General features: G+C 40.0%; 1 protein-coding gene across 1 annotated transcript in view; it reads left to right on the top strand.

Annotated features, from left to right (window-relative positions):
- NOL11 (nucleolar protein 11) overlaps positions 1-16,472 on the top strand; it is a 1,613,635-nt gene that overhangs the window by 1,497,535 nt on the left and 99,628 nt on the right. The gene's annotated exons all lie outside the window — the stretch shown is intronic.

Below are 16,472 nucleotides of genomic sequence, written 5' to 3'. Positions count from 1 at the left end.
CACAACTACAAAGCTTGTTCCATCCAGGTGTTGGGAGGGTGGGCTAATGGTTAAGGTGTTTACCTTACAAACACAAGGTGCAGGGTTTGAGTCTCGCAAGGGATAATTGGCTAGGCTTAAAATGGCTCGCAAGGGCAGTTAGCTTAGTACTAATCTATGAACGTATGAATCTGCAAATTCTTTGTTCCCAAGGCCTTGCAGTCCCATTTGTCTTCTAACACTTTTCTTGAGACCGTGTCTCAAATACTTTGCCGACTCCAAGATGCCAAATTACATTTCCCTGGACATTCCTCCCACCATGTAAGAAGAAGCTTAATAGACATCTGCCTGAAACTCAGTCTGACTGTGCATCTCCTGAGGTTTCAGAGCCTGCAATACATCAGATACCTTTTCTGATGCTCTGTAACAACACCCCACTGGAGCCCTGTATGATATTTGAGGCCTTGATGACTCAGGATTTTGCAAGCAGAGGTGAACCACGAAAAATCATATCTGAGGGGATCACAGGGCATCCCTTAAATCCTGGTTAGGGAAGAGATCTCAGGAACATTAATGAACATGGTAATGAGCCACAGTGCCTATTGCAGGTGGATGCCACATCCAGGAAGTGTCAGAAAACAAAACATGTTACTTTCCCTCAATCTCTTCCTTCCACTTCTAGGGAAAAAGAATGGACGGATTTTTCTCAAGGTTTGAGTAAGGACATTTTGGCTCTGAAGCCTCCTTTCTCATCTCAACCCCCTCTCCAACTCTCAAAGGATGGCTGTGGATTCATCTTCCTCTGAAGATGATGAGGGTTCTGATTTTGACCATTCTCTGGCATGCTTCTCTCAAATGCACCCTCCTGGCCTAGTCCCTTTGGATGATGAGGACTCCATCTCTCCTGATTCTCTAGTAGAAGCTGTCTTAACTCATTCCCTCTAGTACACCTCTTTTGAGTGTGTACCTTCAACTTCCACTGGGTGTGGCTTGAGCCTTTAAAAAATGAAGTTGATCACCTTACAGTTCTAACAAATACTCGTTGACAAGAGGTCAAATATCAATGCAATTGTATGCCATCATGTATGCTTCCAGATAAAATATTTTGATACTCTATATGTAGCATGGTTTTGGAATTATTAATGCAAATATGAACAAGCAATGTTTGACTGGTAGAGGTGCAGTAGGAGTTAACTGCAGAAACACCTGGAGGCGCACTTGGCTGTAATGAGTTAAATATGATAAAGCATTTTGAGTGGGAATCTAGGCAGGTTTCAGAGGTACAGAAAAGATGCTACTACCTTCTAGAAATGGGCACCCTACCTCTTTCCCCTTGTTCTTGAGGCCTTTTTGGATGCCTTTCAATTCACGTCTGATGCCCCCGACTACCAGCCTCAGGCTCACAAAAGACCAGACATTTTATAAATTCTAATGCTCCTGAGAGTCTGTTTAAAAATCCTGTGCAAACCCTTCTATGGTTTCCTTCTTGTCTGATGAGGCTTCTTAACTACTTCCCCATGCCAGTTTCCTTCCTGCAGACACGGGTAGCAGGGTTATGGATAGGTTTGGTAAAAATTTTATACTTCCTACTTTGGCATTCATTGATACTAATTACCAAACCCAGATGACCAAATATTTGATATTCCATCTAATTTCTTTACATAAGGTGTGAATGTGCTAGCATCTCTGGCTGAAGTTTTGTATATAATTTCAGGTTAACCTGTATATTATATACCAGCATAACTAGCTGTGATACTGTAAGTTCTTACATTGATTTATAATCGTACAGAATGTTTTAAAGACTTGAGCAATGTTCTTTACATTTCTAACCGCACATATTTGTGAAGAAAGATTCTAAAGACAAGCTGTCTCAGATTCAGTTGATCTGCAGATGTCATCGGAATGTTGGCAGTTGCTATATTACTGTCAGAGGCTGAAAGACTGGAAGGAACTTCAGTAAACAGCAATTGGCTGATTTTCAAAATATGAAATGAAAATTAGTCTGTCACAATTGTTCCAGTTCTAATCTATAAAAGCGTGATTAAGACAGTTGTCAGTTCACTTGTCAGTTAACAGCCAGTTGTGAATTGTTCAAAGATGTACTGTGCAGTGGATACCCAAAAGGACTCGCCAATAACTGTAAGCCTGCCTTCGCTCTGTTATAGTAATTTAGTTAAGTCAGGGACAATGTTCTTCAGTCAGATAGGAATTTATAACTAATCAACTAGATCAGTTAGAGTTTTACTAAATGATGATTTCTCTCCAGTATTGATTTTATTTTCCTGGTGATTGAGCTGTTTGTTATTGGGAATTACTTTTTTATATTTTTAATCATTTTGCTCATTATTAAATATTTTTATTAACTTACATTGTGGCTGGGTCAATCATTGTTTTCTTTAGTGATTAGAGAGTGATCGTGCTTGCCTTGATAACTTTCCCGGGCCACTTCAAAAGTCTGGCTGCTTAGGTCATTTGCTGTTATTTGTTTTAATATCTAATTTTCATAATTGGTCACTCCTTTAAAAGGGCATGAAGACACACTTATTGGCAGCATTACCATATTATTTTGGGGAAGGGGCACAGCTGGAAATTTGTCAGGCTTTCCCAGAAGTGTTTGGATGTGTGAGGTTTAATTTTAATTGCTAGTGTATAAGAGGTCTTAAACTGGGACACCTTGCTGTGGAGTGTGTAATGAGGAGTTATATTTGGGGTGGACAGAAGAATACAGTCCAGTCCCAGGTTATAGAGTGTGTTCCTGTTGTGCTGTTAGGAGAAAATTGTGAAATATTACTCCTGTTTTTAAGTGACAGTCTCTCATTGGAGTCAGTAGTGAGGACTGAAGCTAGTTAGTTACTGACCCAGGACAGTTAGGGACGTTGCACTATTTGGTGGCAGTTCACTGGGATATTAACTGTACATCACATAAGAAAATGGCGGATTTGCAGGATACTGACTCTAAACAACAAATGTTATCCTTACTTAATCAGGCTACACCAGTGGCCAGACACAGCATTCAATGTAATTGTGATGCTATAGAGATCTCATCCGATGCTGTAGTAGGCTTGGTAGTATGCATGGCTTTGTAATCAGACTATTTCTGAGGACTTGAAAGCAAAAGTGGCTTCCCCCTTAAACAAGGATCTCTTGTTTGACTCTCAAGAGGCCACCCTTTTCAAAACCTTTCAAGAGCAGGATAAAACCATGAAGGACTGCAGGTAAAGTCTGTTGACCTCTGTACCTAGGTACTAGAGGAGTTATCCAACCAAACCTATCTCTTGTCAGAAGGAACCTTAGGCCTAACCAGAAACACAGGAAGGCTCCCATAGCTATGTATTAGGCTAGATGCCCTTGTGAGCCATTTTAGGCCTAGCCATTTTAATTTTTTCTGCTTGAAATGACCAATCCCATTCAGCTGTAGATTGGCTTTGCCTGTCCCATAGTCAGTAATTGTATACTACCCCTAATGAGAGTAACTGGGAAGCTACCATAGATAATTTGAAGAGACCCATGAATGGAGCAAAGCGTTTAAGAGCTGCATCTGTCCATTAGTAGTACATGGGGTAGTCCTGTGATAAATTTTCTGTTTACCATCCATAGATCAAATACTGTGGGCAAGCTTTGAAGGTGAATTGCCAAGGTACCAGTTGTGATATGGTGAACAAGTCCAATCTCATTTCTGCATAAACGTTGCCTGCAGTATTATTTTTATTTATATTTTTTTATAAACATCCATAGATCTAAATTGTGCTTTAAAATGGATAGCCATGAGCTTTTTTTGTATGTTAATGGGGAGTCTGCTACTAACAGTGGTATCCTCTGTGAAATATAGCTCTCCCCTACACCTTTACTGATGTTGCAAAAGAGGTTTAGATCCCTAGATGGAGTATTTCTGATGCCATTGGACTTACCGATGTGCAATAAATACATTAGTAATGGGTCAGAGGATGCCTTGATTGCCAGGCACAGGTCACCTCTTAGTCTGTAGGATACTGAGTATAGTGACAGGGCTTTCAGTTGGTCCATGTAGGAAGTGTTTAGGCCTTTTATCCTTTTAGTAAGGTATCTCTGTGGGCATTCCATGTGCGTGTATCTGGACAGATGCATGCCAAATGGGGCATTATATTCAATGATTGATCAAATGAGGACTGAGTAAAGGCAGAGCAATGACATCCCCAGATCTAGACACAGTTCCTTTGTTTCTTACAATAGATGTGTTGGTCAGCAGTTAGGTCAATCTCCACACAAGTTCCCAAATCCCGAACAACTAGGTCATTTCTTAGGGGCGGAGTGTTGTCAGTGTGGTAGTGCTCTGGGGTAGATGCCTTCCCAAAGGATACAGTAATGCACTTTTTTGACATTTAGTTTCAGACCATGATTTTGACAGTTATTTGAGACAAATCTTCCTGCAGGATGGCTAAGTCATTTGGGAATTGAATGACTGTTTCTAGCTTGTAGATGGCTGCAGTCAGTCAGCCAGAACCCTGTGGTATTGGCTTTTCTTCAGAAAACTAGATGCCAAGAAGAAGTCCCAGCACAGAACCTTGGTCGACTCCATTGGTAACTTCCCCTGTTTTGATTATCTTCATCCTATCTGTGAGCCATTTGGCAGTACAGCAGGTAACATAGGGGTTTATTCCCAATTAATTTCGCTATTCTACTATGTCTGAGTGAGGAATTGTCAAAAGCTTTGGCAAGATTGAGGTATGCAGTGTGTACTGTTTTGTCTTCATCTGTTGCTTTGGCGACCTTTTCAAAAAAATCCACTAAGTTGAGTAAGCATGACCTGCCCTTGAATAATCCAAATTGAGACGAGAGTTTGAAGGTTCCCTATGTCCTGATTAATTAGATCCGTGATGAGCCTTTTCATGGCTTTGCACATGAGGGTGGTCAGACATCGGTTTGCAATTGCGTGGGTCTGTAGAATGTTCGCCCCTTATTCAGGGGAATGACTGTAGCTGTTCCCTATTCACTTGGTACAAAACCTGTATGGAGGCTGAGATTGAATCGTGCTTCATGCTATTTAAGATGCATCCACGGATACTGTCAGGACCTATCAATGCAGTATTTTTAGCTTTTAATACCACTTTTAGGACTTGCTCTACTGTAATAGCCGGAAGTGAGCCAGGTTCAGGTATATCTTGACGGACAGATAAGAGGGGGAGAGGATGTAATTTATTGGCTAGTAAGTTAGCTATATCTTCTTTCTCTGTGTAGGTAACATTGTTCATAATTAGCTCAGAGCATTGTTGCATTGTGCTTTTGAGGTTATGAACATAAATGTCTTGTGATTCTTTGGCTTGGGTAGCTGTTTTAGCCTCAAACTTTGCTTTGGTGGATTTTATTATGCTTCTGAGTTTATTTTGGTAATAAGGGCTCTAACATTCTGGGAATTATTCTACTTTTGGTCAATTTATTTTCCTTTTATTATAAAGCTCATCAATAATCTGGTTCCACCATGTGGGCTTGCTTCTGGGGTATGCCCTGCACTAATTCCTACAGGGTACAGGTGCATCTGTGCAGCTGTTTATATGCTAGTATAGTGGTGATGTACATTTGGTGTATTTAGTGAAGTTAACTGGGTTTGGTGGGTATTTGAAGCTTGCCAGTGTATCACTTAGGAGAAAGTAGGTTGCTTTAAAGAAGTCTCTAAAGGTACTATGGGTGGATGGGATCTGTGGTTTCAGTTTTATTTTGAAGGACACTGCTTTATGGTTATACTTAATGTGTGATGAAGATGTACAAGGGATGGTGCAAGATGCCTCCATATTAGCGAGGACAAGATTCAAAATGTTATTTCCCCTAATGGATACTCTCTGTTCCAGGGCATTTGTATTGACAAAGTCCAGAAATCTCTCTCCTTGTGCGCAAGTGGTGGTGTAGGTTTCCCAGTGTATAGCTGAATAGTTTTTGTCATAGATGGAGTTCTGTAGCTAGCTAGTATATGGTATGGTACCTTTCTGATAGTTATTTGGACATGAAGCTCTAGTGAAGAACCTTGATCCCAGAAATATTCCCAGAAAAAGCACACAGGGTTGCCTCATTTGAGAGGCTTCCTTTTGTGGCCACATCTCTTATGACAATCTTCAACCTCCTCTTCTCACCCCTACCCTGTCCCTCTGAAAAAGACTAAACCAGTCTTTCTCCATCTGGGAAAAGATTACCAGAAACAAATCAAAAAATGGTTTTACCTTGTCTTGAATGCAGATTCCTTCTCTAAGTGGCATACCCCCACCTCCACAAACAGCTTCATCTGCTCCCACTCATTTTACTGGAACTAAGAACATAAGGCGCAATAGTGTGGTGCCAGAAGAATTTGGGGAAAGGGGTTTTAATGCATACTTTTCCTAGTACCAGGGAAAGAATGGCAGTGGAGACCCACACTGGATCTGTCTTTACTAAACCCCTTAAGTGCCATCATTCCAAATGCTTCTCCTGCACACACTACTACCTTTCATTCTTCATAGGTTGTTACTAGGCTAATGACTACTAGGGCCCGTAAAAGCCTAGCCACACACACCAAAACAATTTGAGCCCCAAGTATACAGGGGGGCATGTTAATAGGCAGGTCGCTAAGGACTTGTAGGGAGGGGTGTTGGTTATGATACTTTTCATATTTATGTCCCCTATTCATAAGGGACATGGGAACTGGACCAGTAGTAAATTACTATTTCTCATCCAGTTGTAAAGTTTGTTTGAATATGGTCAAGGATGAACTCTGTTTTACATAGATGAGAAGCCCATTCCATAGTACAGGATCCTTTGGGACACATTTCTCTCTCCAGCATGTTCTGTTTCTCACTAGTGAGGCTCAGATCCCTGGATTTGGTTGTTTCTGGTTCTATTTGTTTTGCGCATGTGCAACAGATCCATCAACAGATCTGAAGAAGCCCTGTAAGGCAGGCAACAATCTTTCTCAGCAGCCTGTAGGAGGCTGATTACAGAAACAGAGCCATCATGTGATCAGTGTAGGACAAGGTATTCGTGCCTTGAATTCTCCTGGTGAGAACACTTCATCAGTATTCCAGCTGTTTCAAGTGTCTGGTTAGATACATTCCAAAGGGAGGCATTGCATTCTATGATTGGTCTAATAAGAGCCGAGTAGAGTGGTACTTTAACTTGGACCTGGATGCCATACCTGTAATTATAAGTTGATGATTTTATTATCTTGGCTACATGTTTGTCAAAGTCCAGATTGCTGTCTGTATAGGTTCTCAGATCACTTACTACTGTTTCAACTCTTAGGGGTGTTTTATCAGTGGGGAAATTACCGTTTCCCCAAAGGGCATTGTAATGCATTTTTTTGCATTGAGTTTTAGGCCGTGGCTTTGGCATTAGTCATTTGTCTGTGTTAAAGCCTCTTGCAAGATGCAAGTGTCTTTGGAGGGAATATGCCCCAGGGTTTCCTGATATCTGTGGATCTAAAGGATGCTTACCTCCATATACCAGTTCAGACTCCTTGCAGGAGACTCTTCAGGTTTTGTACTGTCTCATTTCACTGTCAGTTTACTGCTTTGCCTTTTAGGATTTCCACAGCCTCTTGAGTTTTCATTGTGTGTGGCACCGGTGATTGCCTTCTGCCATACCTAGGGAATTCACATTTTGCTTTATTTAGATGACCTGTTAATCCAAGCTACTTCAACACAAATTCTGCAACATCATCTCCGTTCACCATCCACTACCTATCTCAATTGGGGGTTGCAATCAACTCTCAAAATACTCTCTGCAGCCATCACAGAATCTAATTTTTCTGGGCTGCATTCTGCACACAAAAATAATGCAGACCTGCTTACCGCGTGAAGGTGCAGGCCATACAGACTACTTCCGTAACCTTGCCTCCTTCAGCCAGTGCTTAGCACGGAGGATCCTAAGAGCTCAGGGGTTCATGGCAGTTACTCTCCCAATGATCCCCCTAGCCAGATTACATGAGAGGAATATCCAGTGGTACCTAAAAACAGTTTTATCTCAACACTCTCATCCTCTGGATACACTGATCCCCTTTTACCCTGCCTTACATGGGACCTCCTATGGTGGAAGGTGTAGGTGAATCTCAACCTAGGGCTTCCTTCACTCCTCCAGCCCCAGTTTAGGAAGTGCACATGGATGCCTCTGACTAGGTTTGTGGGCCTGGTCAGGCAACAAAGTGCAGGACAGATAGCAGCCAGTGTTACTAAAAAAGCATGTCAACATGAAACAAAATGAGTGCAGACAACACAACAGTACCATGGTATGTAAACAAGCAAGGAGGGACCAGATCTTACCAGTTGTGCAGAGTATCTCAGGAAGTCTGGGACTTGGTCACCCCAAAAAAATGTCACTTACAGCCACATACATCCCATCGCAGGACGGTGTGCTGGCAGACTGTCTTCAGCAGGTCCTTAGAGGACCCTCATGAATCGATCCTGAACTTACAGGTTTGCCAGGGCATCTTTCACTGTTGTGTGATCCCTCAGCTAGACCTGTTTGCTTCAAAGATCAAAAAATAGTTTTGGAGTTTTCAGGCACTCATACCCATTCCCCCCTTTCTTATCTTTCACAAAGACAGGGTGACCCTCTGAACTAATACTTCATTTATGCTTAAGGTAGTGAACGAGCTGTCCCTCAACCAGGCAGTAAACCTGTGACCTTTCCCCACATAGAGAAATTTGGTGGGGTAGAAACTTCATTTTGTGGATATTCACAGGCAGCTGAGATTCTGATTGGACAAATCAAAATATATTTGAAAATCTGATCACCTGTTTTGTTTTTTGTTTGTTTTTTTTTTCTTCTTTTTTTTCACTCAAAAGCAAACCATTGCAAACTTGATCTCCAAGGCTTTCTCATTTTGTTAGTCTGCAGAGCACGCCCTTACCATCATGCCTTCAAGCACACACTGCCAAAGTATTAGCAGCTTCTGAAGCTCTGTACAAAAGATTGGATGCCATGTCCATTCTGGAGGTTGCCACCTAGTCATCTGTACATATTCACCAAGTATTACTGGATAGATGCATTTCCAAGGTCCAGAGCTGCTTTCACAAGGTTAGTCCTATCTAGTTTTTTCAACAGTTTTGCTGCTTTCTAACCAGCCCCTCTCCTGCCTCCCCTTTAGCTCTGGAAATCACCAATATAGTAAGAATACTGCAACAGTGATTTTAGTCGGGACAGTACAGTTGTTCAAGAACTTAGTAGTTGATGTCCTACTGATCAGTGTTTCAGTATTCCTCCCTTTCCTTCTTTGCCTTTATCATTTTTTTTCTTTCTCTGTTCCTATGCTGTTGGAAACACCCTAGAACTGAGGGGACTTTTTTACAATTTACATATTTCTTAGGGACTTCAGGCCGCTGGCTTGGAGATGGTCGAAGGAATTTATGCTGGTACATCCACCTTTATACCCTTAAGCTTGTAAGTTGAGGTTACATGTCAGACTTTCGATCCTGGGAAGGTAAAGCTTTGGTACCTCACATACCTCTCAACCTGGAAACATCAAAAATCTGGACAAGGCCCATGAAAAATAGGTACAAATCTGTACGCTGATTAACATAAAATTTGCATATGTAATTATGTAACTCCGCCCACTCCAGTGGAATTGTGGGATACCAACTTTCAAACGCAAACTGAAGAACAGACTACCAAAATATGGCACCAGAGTCTCCCTGTAGCCATTCATGTGCCCCAGTACCTGTCTATTTTGCCCCATTTACCATAAATACTAATGTGTGCATATATACTGCTTTACTCTACAATGATTATTTGGATTTTATTTTTTTACATTTTATAGCACAATGCACAAACACCAAGACATCTGCTAAACAAAGCTGCTAACACAAAGCAATACTGTCTCACAATGTAAATAGAATTGGCATTAAAACTTCTCTGCCATTGAAACCCACACATCCAAAGAAAATGCATTTGACCAGTGATGGATAAAGCTTATCTAGTTTACAAATCATTGGCCCCTTGCACACAAAACAAGAAACATACATATGTTTTTTGATTCACCTTCCTGACTTTAATTATATTCCTTGTATAATACAGCACACTTGTTAGAATTTCATCAGTCTGTTAGCAGGACTGTCACCTTGCACAGATTTTTTTTAAAGAAAGCTCTCAAAAAATGGCAGATATATTATTATGAGCACCTTTGATGGTAAATGTTTTATGGCTACACATTTTAAAGTCAGAAATGTCCTGCCTTTGCTCATTAATCCATTAAATCAAAGTGCTCTGCTTTTAAAAGTTTTGTTAATTTCCTTAGCATTCTGCAAGTTTTTGAGTAAACACCTGTATACTAACACAGTTTGCAGTTCCATATTGAGTGAAACAAATACTGCACTTTGTAACATTCCATATACAACAATGACTTAGAGTTCACAATAGCCATTGCACTGTTATAGTCCCACAATACATTCAGTAAAACCAAAAGTGCAACCCAATTATACTTTATAACATGTCCAAACATACTACCTAGAAATACTAACATAATTTGTAGACCACTTTTAGAGATGCATACAACCCTGCAATGGTAAGCATTGCCAAAAGGATGCACATTAGTATGCGTCAGGCAGCAAAAGTTTAATGAACCATTGTTTGCAAAAAGCAAGGCCATGGTACAAATAGTATACATTTAAAGCATATGTACTGAGCTGCTATAATGAGGCAGAGTGCATTTCTTTCTTAAAGTGATATTAAATGTTAGCTTGAAATGTTGCACAAAAATTCAAGATATGGTTATACTCCTAACTCTATATCTTTCATTAAAACATGCACTATAAAATTTCACTTTTAGAGCTACAGCTTTTATAACAAGAGGAAAAAACATTTAAGGCCATTTGATAATGAAAAGTGCAAAATTACAAAATGTTCACTTTAGAGATATTCATTTGTTTGTAAATTAGAGCAAATCTGAATACAGTCAAAAACATTTCATTATAATGCCATATCTAAAACTATTATCTGACTGAAAGCAGTGTTCAATCATTTGAATTATCACACTGAAAAAATGTCAACCTTTCCCCTTTGACCCCTTCTAGCTATTCCTGTTTTGCAGTTAATGACACTTTACAAAATCACAGGTGGAAGGGAGTGAATTGTGGCCAAGCATGATGGCATAATGGAAAAAAAAACCTGCTTAGTTTATCATTCAACAAGGGTTGCACTTAAAGTGACGTTTCATGGCTAGAAAAATGCTTTTGTGTCACAGTCCATCTGCAGGGTCACTAAATAATTAGATACGAACACTATAAAAAATGCCTTAGTTAGCACGCAATACAACAAACATAACATTACACAGCTTTGTCTAATTCGTCAATCCTAACTACTGGACCAAGAATAATTTTTAATAATAACAAGATGCAAGCCACACAAATCTTACCCCCTAATAAAATATCAACAAACTCCCTTATCTTAGCACTTTGTTAACTTAACAATAATATAATCTAGAAAAAACAAACTACACTTAAAATACTTAACTAAAAAATATTTTCATTGCATCGCAAGTTCTCAGTAAATTGCTTAGATGATTAACAGTTGTCAACACTAACGACTATGAAACTAGACAATAGTAAGTTCAGAATTATGTAATTAAAAAAAAGCTAGCTAAGAACAATTACAGTAATAGCAGGGACCCGTTTCTTACCTGAAGGCTGCCGCTGAGACTTGAATTGATATGGGACTAGGCAGATATGGCTACCATTATCGTTGCTGCCTGTTTCTCGCTGCTGCTGTATTCCCGCTCGCAGCCAGCCGGAAATAATGATTTGAGCTCCTTGAGCTCAATTCCGACTGGCTGGTAGCCCTGATGGCGCTGACGTCATCGCGCACGTGATGACGTCAGCGCCGACAGCGCGATTTTAAAAAAAATAAAAAAAATTAACCAAAAAAATCGGAAATGAAGGGGTGCCAATCGGGAATCGTGGCACCCCTTCATTTGGACCCCAAAACTCGGTAAATACCGAGTAATTCGGTATGGTTGGGAGGTCTGGTACCTCAGCTGGACAACAACAGTAATGACCCATGAGTTAGAATACTGCAACAGTGATCAGTAGGCTATCTTCTGTTATGGTAAATTCTTACACAGCTGTAATTTTCTCAATCCCTCAGAAAATACTATGAACTGTTGTAGATGAAATTTCCTGAATTTTCCACCCATTCCACCAATACTGTCAGCTCAGCTTTGGAGAATGTATGTCACTGCTTGCAATTTTCCTGAGTTGGCCTGCTGCCCCTAAAAAGGCAGATTGTATAAAGTTCTTCAGTCTTGTTTTTTTTTTTTTTTTGTTCAGTCATCCCAATTCTGACCCAGCAGCTGTAGCTTTAGTTAATCCTGCTGCTGCTAAACATTTAATTCCAGTACTACACTTTCTGATAAGGATGGGAAAAATTGTATGTTTCTGCAACTTTAATTTTCAGAAGTTTGAATCTTCAGGTTCTCATTTTAAAGTTTATTCTGACCAGTCGTAAAGGTACGAGAGATGTTTTGTCCACACCTATTCTGAGGAAAAGTCTGGTTTAAAGTGCGTTTGTGACTCCATAAGTACTTGTACTTCTCCCAGGGCTATAGCCATTGGTAGTGTTTTGAGGAGGTTTGCCTGGCTGCATTCTCTGAACCTTCTAGATGATGTGAAAAATGAGAATTTAAATTCTCCACTGGATAGTTAGTTTTTGATCCCTCTGCTGCAAAGGTTATAAAAGTGTAATGTGGGAGAGTTGATTCAGGGGAATCATTAAAATTTTTCATCCCTCCTTTTCCAAATCATCTAAAGGATTGTCTAACCCTTCTTTTGGCAAGAACCAAAATAGTCTTGGCAAAGTGCTGGTAAACAGACATTTAAGATGAAATGGCAAGGGAGTTCAGAACAAAATTCAGCCCCCCCCCAACCAAAGGACAGTCTAAGAAGTCAGAATGACAATATAAGGGACCTTGTTGCCCCATCCCACCCTGCAGTCCATTTTCACTTCCATAAAGTCTGGATCTCCAATTTTTTGTTTAGCTACAGTTTCAGGCAAATGGTTTCTGAAGCTTATTAACCAAGGTGGCAGTGGGAGGAAATTCCTCCTGTCTAACACACGTCTCATGGAGTGATAGAGCCAGTTCCTCCTTCAAAGGTCGGGAAAGTTTTTTTTTATTCAAGGATGTTTTTGGTACCTAAGAAAGAAAATGCTTGGAAATAAGTTTTGGATCCTTTTCCTAAACCAATTTGTAATGGTGCTCAAATTCGAAATGTTCTCACTTCACAACCTGTTACCCCTTAATTTATTTTCTGGTAACACTAGATTTAAACGGTGCTTATCACATCCCTATTCATTCAGACTCCAAGTGTTTGTTTCTTAAGGTTGTGTGTCTTGATCACATTATCAGTTCCCTGCCTTACCCTTTGGACTGTCCACTGCACCAAGAGTGTTGACAAAATATCTAGCTCCAGTTATAACTCATTACAAGACTACAGGGTATCCACATTTTTCCATATTTAGAAAACTTGCTTATCTTTCAAGAGTCTTTTTTTTCAAAGTGCCAGGAATCTGTCACATGGGTTAGAACTCTTACACAAGCTGGAATTCCAAGAGAACATAGTTGTGTTCCTGAGGTGTGTGTTGTACACCTCTGTTCAAAGAACCTTTCTTCCACAGGAAAAAAAAAAGGTCTAGACAGATATCTATTTCCAGATTTTTCCACTCAGACTTCTGTCACCGCTAGGGAATACCTCCAGGATTTTGGGTCTCATGGCATCTATGATCCTCATGATACCTATGGCAAGATTCCACATGAGAAAAATTCAATGGTATCTGAACTCTTTGGTCTCAGCACCAACACCTGTAATCTTTTCAAGTCCCAGTGCGGGGGTTTGTCAGAAGCGAAAGCAGTTGTTGGAGATAAATACCCTTAAATCCAGGTTTCCCCTTCTCTCCTCTTACTCCAAAGTAGTCACCTCAGATGCCTTGGACTTTCCTTGGGGGAGCAGTTTCATGAGAGATGAAAGTACAAAGTGTTTGGGACACCAAGGACAAATGCAAGCATATAAATATAAAGGAGGTGCTTGCCCTAATCAAGGTATTAAACTCTCTGAATCATCTTTAGTCCTGTAAACCTCTTGAAGCTGTCAGAGAATATCACATTCATGTGCTACATCAACAAGCAAAGGGGGGAGCCCCTTTTGCAGACTAGCCATGTTAGCTTGGGATATGGCTTCACAGTACAGCCTCGCTCTTCAAACATCCTAAATCCCATCTGAGCAAAATCATGTGGCATAAAAACTGAGCAGCACAAAGGCAGACTCATGAATGGAAGCTAAAGCAGGGCTCTTCCAAGATTTGATCTATCTAGGGAGTTCCTAAAGTAGACCTCTGCAATTAGCTGGCAAAGTTGTGCTCCAGAACTCCATGCAAGAAGGGTGTGGAAGACAGATGCTTTTCGTTTGCTCCGGACAGAAATGTTCCTGTATGCTTTTCCACCCTTTTCACTGATATCCAGGTACTTCTGAAGATTCACAAGGAGTCTCACAAGATGATTGTGATGACCCTAATAAACTTCAACCGATTGCCTGGGTGATGGTCTTATTTCCCTTTAGGTACCTGTTTACCAAGGACATGCAGCAGGTACTAATGAAGGCAAGGAAGCCTGCTACTAGAAAATCCCATTTTAACAAATGAAAAAAGTTTGATAGTTGGTGCCAACAACATAACCAACACCCATTCAGGGCTAGTATTTCTCTGGTTTTACAATATTTGAGTTACTATCCTGTGGCCTTTCTTTTCCATCAAGTTTCATTTATTGACCATTTGAGCATGTCTTCCTATGGATCCTTTACTTTCAAGGCATTTTCATGTCAAAGTATTTTTGAAAGAAATTTGCTTAAGTGACTTCCAAGAAAAACAGTGGGTCCTCTTTGTTCTTAATTTTGTTTTAGAGAATCTAACACTTGGTCCATTTGAGCCAGCTCATCTGATGGACTTGAGGTTTTGTTTTTAATGTGGAAAACTGTTCTTATTGCTCTGCCCGCTGCAAGAAGGGTATCTGAGTTGCAAGTTCTTAAGGTGAGTCAGCCCTGTCTCATTTTCCACAGAGACCGATTTTCTTTGAAAACTAATCTTCCTTTCTATGCATGAGATGGTATCCAAGTTTACATTAAGCCAAACTATCCATCTCCTTGTTTTTTCCCAGAACCCAAAAATGAGGGAGAGTATGTACTCAATGCCTTTTATGTCCACAGACAACTATAACTATCTTGTCAGAATAAAATCTATCAGATCTGAATATCAGTTTTTCATTTCTTGCCAAGATAAGAAGGGACATCCTGCATCAACACAGACTATTTCCAAATGGTTATCTTAGGCTATTACCCTCTGTTGTTCTCACCACAACAAAACTGTTCCAGGCAGAGTCAATGCCCATTCTACCATGTCCTTTGCTTCCTCTGTGGCTTTTTGGAAGGCGTTGGATTCTAGAAGTATTCTAAAAATAGCAGTTTGTTTCTCTGTGCATACTTTTACAAAGCACTACAAGCTTTATTCCTTCTCTAAGTCTTTGTCATGCTTCATTAGGACCATTTTGTATTTGTATTTTAAATTGTATATTTATGCCTTTGTATACTGTATATTCCATGCTGTACTTAAGCATCAAAAGCAGTTAACAAAATATAACATTTCTCCCCGGGCCTCCACTGAAAATGGGCAGTGCTTGGCCCAGTGGACTTCCCCAGTCATCAAACTATAAATAAATTAATGCATTCATTCTTCAGGGCTGCTAGACCCTTCCTCCTCTATCTCCCAAATGTACTAAGCTAGGGTAATCTAACCATATACTTAAAGGCTACTGCAGCTGTGATCCAAGTAGTATATTTGCGTAAGTAAACTTGTAATAATAGTAGTTGGAGTGATCACTGCTGCAGTAGCCCTCCCTCTGTCACCCTTTGTGTGTTTTTTTATTCTTTTGCCTGTGTGTGTGTGTGTGTGTGTGTGTGTGTGTGTGTGTGTGTGTGTATTTTTACTCCAGTATGTGTCCTTTCAAGCTTTAGACCCCCCTCTCGGTTCACTTGAAAGATCTGAATAGCTTTGAGTTCAAACCTGTGATTTTTAGACTGCTCAGTTTGAGCTGCCTAATGGCTTTAGCACTTGGTAGGTGCCCCAAAGCTATGGAAGCTGGCTGGCTGCTATGTCCTTGGCTGGATTGTAAAACATAGCTAGAGCTACTGCAGCAGTGATTATTTGAACATCTACTATTATGGTAAGATTACTTGTACAACTCTACGTACTTTCAAAAAGTTGTCCATATACTGTAAGTCAGATTTTTTGAGGTCTGAAATATGAACCAGTGTGTAGTGATCTGTTCTTTGACAACAGAAACTAAACTTTACCCCCAATAGCTTTTAACAGTTGCAAGTCGATAAAATGTTAATCAGATTCTTAATGTGTGTTTGATACAATTAAGAAAAAAATAAAACAAAATATACATTATGGAATATTTTTAAATGTCCTCCAGAAATAACATTAACAAATTTGAAGTTTATGCACTTAACTGTGTC

This window comes from Protopterus annectens, chromosome 10.part0 (assembly GCF_019279795.1).
Source record: "Protopterus annectens isolate FY-2018-M chromosome 10.part0, PAN1.0, whole genome shotgun sequence".
NCBI lineage: Eukaryota > Metazoa > Chordata > Ceratodontiformes > Protopteridae > Protopterus > Protopterus annectens.
Note: the sequence above shows the minus strand (reverse complement) of the source record. Positions and strands in the feature narration are given on the sequence as shown.